Here is a 6,497-nt window from a genome sequence, read left to right as displayed (position 1 = left end):
ATGTGGGACTCTTTCCTAAGTTGGGGTGTTACATACACCCACATAGGAGCGGCTCTGATACCATTCTGTCACGACCCGACCCGAGGTCCTGGCTGCGACGGGCATCCCGAACCATGAAAGCCCGAGAGACCCCCTTAGCCCGTCCACTCGTGATATTGTCCGCTCTGAGCCCAGACCCGTACAACTTTAAAACATGTCACTAGGAATTAAGACTTTCTTACTTATATACCTAGTATCCCTACTGTGTTTTGCCGATGTGGGACTCCTTCCTAAGTTGGGGTGTTTATCAAGTTAATACATGTATGCCATGTGTTTGAGTGCAAAGTTTATTTTACTTAATTGTCCTTAATTAACATGTATTTTACTTTATTAAATCGCATAATTATGACAAATTACATTAATTTGATGTATGAATAAGTTTTTACCTTTGATAGTTAAAGACGTTTAGTTTTTAATCACCCTCCAATTTTGCTTGAAACAAGTTCTTCGAAATGTTCCATATTTTGCTTGAAACAAATTCTTCGAAATGTTCCATCTTGAACTTGCAGTAATCTATAATTTTGTGTCAATATGGGCCCAATAAATATGACTTTTTTATCACTAACTTATGTGGTACAAATAAAATTTAGAAAAACCAATCAAATATTTTGTATGATTTTTTAATATTTTAAGATATTAATTATTGATTTATAGAATAATATTTTTACATAATTTTTAGATACTATATGCTAGTCTTGTTGCCCACTTTATGTGAGGATATTGAAGGAAATCAATTAAATTTTTTATATAATTTTTAGATATTTAAAGTTGTTAATTATTATGATTTATACGACTTTCTAAGTAATTTCCCTATTTATATGACATTGATAGAGTTTTAAAAGTCAAATCAATTTTTTGTACAACCTTCAAATATTTAAATTTGTTAATTATTATGATTTATATTATTTTTTATGATATTTTTAAATAATATATAACCTCCTCTATCTCAATTTATGATGAATAGATAGAATTTTGAGCCAATCATTTTTTTTTGGTAGCAATCAAAAATTTTTATATGCTTTGAAATAATTTAAATTGTTAACTATTTTCATCTATAATACCTTTTACACAATTTCAAATATATAATAATCTAAAATAAAAAAATAATAATAGAAATATATAAAATTATAAAAATATTCTTAATAACAAGCAGAGAGCTGAAAGCAAATATAACAACCGCCAACTGTTTAACTAGCTTTTCTATGTAGTAGTAAAGCAATAAACAAAGCATTTTATATTTCACATTACTTAATAATTGATGCAGTCCTTCAAAAAATATAATCTTGTTAGCTGTTGTTTACCGGACGTGCGATGAACGTGTGTCTCACGTCAATCAGTGCTTCACATACTATTTACTATACCTTTAAACAGTTCTATTATTTTTTATTTATTTGCCTGTAATAAATACTAGAAGACTTGAAACTGAAAATGAAATACGAAAAAATTTTAATAATAGAGAATTCATTATCAGTTGTTGATTATGTCTATGAAAACATATGAGCCGAGAATCCCAATACTAAATCATAATAGAATGCTTCTACGAAAAAAGAAAAAGAAAAACCTTCAGAATTTCATGGACATTGTCTTACAATTTGCTAATTAGGGTAGTAGAATTGTACACATTGATTTTATTTTTTTTTTTATCTAGAGACCTACTAATATTTGGAGATTAATTTAGTTGAAAAATAAATTCAAGACCCTATACAAAATTTAAATCAAGAATAATCTAAAGTTCAACCACTAAAAAAAGGAAATAACCAATTGCGCAAGAGAATTCTTATTTGTTTTTCCCTTTTTTTAATCTTCTCTTCCTTGTAATTTATTTTTAATTATACTTTAATAATTTCCAAAAAACACTCCTAATAAATATTTATGTTTACATTTATGTGCTTACACTAAAAAATATGTTATGTTTACATTATTATATTAAAGTGTGAAAAATCTTTGAAAAGTGATTTAAATTTTACACTTCATTAAAAATCACCGCAATGAATAAAATCATTTAACTGTAAATAATCAAACGTTACACGTACGAGATACGTGCGGCTAAACTGATATATATATATATATATATATATATATATTTAAAAAGTGATTTAAACTTTTACACTTAAATTACTTAGATTTAAATAATCAAACGTTACATGTGCGAGACACGTGCGACAAAACTAGTATCTATAATTTAAAATTGAAAAAGGGAAAAATTGATTAAAGAGTGAATACACCCATCAAATGTGAAAGAGCTTCTATTATATACTAGATATTGGAACTCGTGTCAATATAGGCTCAATAAATGTTATTTTCTTCATCTCATTTTATGTGTCATAATTTGATCGGACACAGAATTTAAGATATAAGAAAAGACTTGATGATATTTATCAAATTGTCCTTTATTAAAAAATGTACTACTATTATTTTTAATTTGAGATCAATAAGGATAAAAGTGAAATTGTGTCTTTAAATAGTTATCAAATAATAAAATGTGACATTCTTTTTTGGACGGACAAAAAAGAATGACGACACATAAAATGAAACAGAAGGAGTAATTTTTTATCTCAATTTATGTGGAACGAATAAAATTTAAAAAGTTAATTAAAATTTTTATATGATTTTTAAATATTTTAAGGTGTTAATTATTGATTTATAGTACTTTTACATAATTTTCACATAATATATGTTAGTTTATTTGTCCCAACTTGCGTGACATTGATGGAATATATGTGAAAGTCAATCAAATTTGTTATACAACTTTTAGATATTTTTAAGTTGCTAATTTATTATGATTTATACGACTTTCTAAGTAATATTTCAATTTATATGACATTAATAGAATTTTAAAAGTCAAACCAATTTTTTATACAACCTTCAAATATGTAAATTTGTTAATTATTATGATTTATATTATTTTTCACAACATTTTAAATTAATATAAAACTTCCTCTATCTCAATTTATGATACTAATAAAATTTGTGTCAATCAAATTTTTTTATGTACATTGAAATAATTTAAAATGTTAATTATTTTAACCTGTAATCCATTTTACACAATTTCGAATATATATATATATATATAACAGATTAAAAATAAAAAATAATTAAATTAAAATAAAAAAAAATATGAAATTACAAAAATATCCTCAACAAAAAACAGACAGCTAGAAGCAAACATAAAAATTGACATGTGTATGTTGATTGGCATTTCTATATAGCATATATAGTAATAAACAAAGTATTTTAAACTTTACATTACTTAATAATTGATTCAATCCTAACAAGCATGACAATCGGCAGTTGTCAGCTGACTAGCGTTTTTGTATAGTAGTAAAGTAGTAAACAAAGCATTTTATACGTATTTTACATTACTTAATAATTGATGCAATCCTTCAAAGAATATAATCTAGTTGGTGATGACCAAGAGATCACAACTTTGTCAAACATATTACTCAAGAAATATTCATGTTTTATTTTTAACTGTCGTTTTAACTTACAAAATCTATTCTATTATCTTAAAAATTCAATACTAAAATATATAATAACTTTTAACTATATTCTTAATATTAAAAAAATCAATTCTCAAAACCTCTAATAAGCATAAGAAAAGTTAAAACAACAATTAAATAGGAATGAGAACATAATATTCTCTTGTTTATTTTTACCTGTTTATATTACTAAGAATAGATGTGCAAAATATTTATCAATTTAAAAATAATAATAAAAAATTTATTTATTTGTGTTCATTTTACTGTTTAGTTGTTAATTATAGTTATTACTGAATACATTTCCAAAAATTAAATTTATCATATTAAAAAAGTGATATAATAAAACTATATCTATTGTTTCTATTGAATTTTAGGAAGTGTGTCAAAGTTAAATAGATGGAGGAAGTGATAAAAATTAGATGAAATCCATATTACTAATTAATTCATTGCACAACCATTTTGAGTTCCTCATTAAACATTTTTTATTTTAAAAATAAGGACTAAACTCTCAAACATTGCTAGTCAAAATTTGTAAGCAAACCTAGGATATAATTTCTATTAGATTCACTTCTAAGCTTATTTTGTTGTAGCAAGGTGATCAATTTAAAAGTACTGAAAAGAAGGAAAAGCAATATAAACCTTTAATATTCAATTTCGACGATTGAATAAAAAAAAATTGTTTACCCTTTTTTTTTCTCAATGCGGAACTACAATATTAAAGTTATTCACATATTTCAAATATTATTTTAATTTTTTAATAACTTTTCAAATAGATTATCATCATATTCATATCCAACCACCTATTAAAAACCTTTTGCACATGGGAGTGTAAAATAATAAAGGAGTCAAAATTTGAGAAACTTTTCTTTTCCTCAATCAACCCCTGAAGTCTTTTTAGAATTACATAACAAATTCAATCCCACAATTTCAACTCTCTAATCCTAACCTCTTAATTTTTTCAACTACAATTTCCCCCCTATTTAACTTTTTCAACTACAATTTCCCCCCTAATTTTTTCTAACTCTTCCCTAAGAGCTCTATCTTTTCCACTTTCTTGGTTACTCGAACGAGTTGAAACTAGACAATGCTTATCATTCAAATAACTTCTTTCTTGTCCCCCCCCCCCCCCCCCCCCCCCCACACACACACATGCACACACTTTTAATATACTCCTTCTTCCCTTCCGCTAACCGCAAAGCCATCATTTGAGAATCATACTCTTGCACCGCGACTTGCTTATCATAATATTCCTCATCATAAGTCACAATTAACATTATAGGATCATCCATAGCCTTCTCCACATGCTTCTTTGCGGGGCATTTAGGAAAAATGGTACACTTGTAATAGGCGTTGAATTAAAAAATAAATTAATTTTAATATTTGATTTGATCTATTCATTTTACGCGATATATATCAAAATTAACGATTCTGGTTAATCGTGCATTGTCATTACCGTGGGTATGGTGAATCTTTAATCAACTTCTGACCATACTTTCTCCATGAACACTCATCTGCTGATATATCAGTAATTTTTGAACTTATCACTGGAGTTCTTATTACTTTCCTAGATAAAACTTTCCTGTTTGAATAAAAAACATAAAAATAAATAAATCAAAAATGTCTGCATTTATTAATAATAAATGTACATTTCAATCTTCAAAGGTGGCTGTGTTAGCGTAGCAGTCATGCTCATCGCATGAACTAGCCTAGTATGATTCATATCTCTTTTATAATTTATAAGCTATTATACATGAGTAAGTTTACATAATACGCATCTGGTAATTAGCGACTACAGGTCATTTTTGGGATTTTCAGAGAAATAAAAAGGGTTATACGATAACTAAAAATTTCATTATATGCAAAATTCATAAAAGGTTCCAACCACAAAAATCTACTGTAAGCATTCCTGATGTTTTTAGAATAGTAAATAAATGTCAACAAAGTATAAATAGAAAAACTAACCTCTTTTTCTTGCTTGAACCATCATCAGATTGTTCTTTTTCACGGCATCTTTTCCCAATGGCAGAAGGTTGTTTCCCTGCGAAAACAGCTTGTGCCATCGGAAAGAACGACATGGAAGAAGAAGGAGCAACATTTGCAATACTTCCATTCCCTTCGCTTGTAATAGACAGAAGGAAGGAAATTCTTCATTCTACCAAAAACATCCTTCTATTTCATTACACCAGCACCAGCACCAGCACCATCAACATTAACGCTTGGTTTTCTGAACCCAAGCGTTAACTCTGTCTGCACTGATGCCGTTACAGGCGCCACTACAGACAACAACATTGGTGTTTGTAATTTCTTTCTCCATATAACCATACGGAGAGAGAGATAACAAACTCAGGGAATCCTGAGCCTGATGAGCCTGTACCTGAGATTTAACATCATTCTGAGCCTGAGGCTGAACTTGAACAGGACCACGACGGAACCTAGCACGACCAGTCCGTCCCACCATAGAATTTGCCTTCTTTAACTTTGCAATATCAAAATCAGTTATCTCACGACAATCCACCTGCACAATGGTTCATTAGCTGCCAACTTGATCAAATGCTCCATTGTTTTCAACCCGGTTGAAGCAGCTTCTTGAAGGGCTAGTTTCTCATTCATTTTTGAAAACACAACCAATTCTTTTTTAACCTTGGTTTTGTTTACAATGAGAAGGATGAAAATGAATCAGAAAGTGGGTAATATATAGGTGAAAATGGTGACCGGTTACTTGGTTAATCGGTTACTGATGTAACCGGTTACCTGGTTAATCGGTTACTGTAACCGGTTAACTAAGCAAGTCAAGTTTTTATTTGATCAGACGGTTTAGATTCATTTGATAGTAATCATGTAATAAAGAAAAGGACGGAAGATATAACTCACATTCTTTGCCACTATTAAAAATGGCAAAATTTATTAAATGTAAAACCATTATGATTCTAATTTTCTTTTTTGATTAAATGAAAGTACAATTCTTGAGGCATAGAGTAC

This window comes from Capsicum annuum, chromosome 12, assembly GCF_002878395.1.
Source record: "Capsicum annuum cultivar UCD-10X-F1 chromosome 12, UCD10Xv1.1, whole genome shotgun sequence".
Lineage (NCBI taxonomy): Eukaryota > Viridiplantae > Streptophyta > Magnoliopsida > Solanales > Solanaceae > Capsicum > Capsicum annuum.
Note: the sequence above shows the minus strand (reverse complement) of the source record.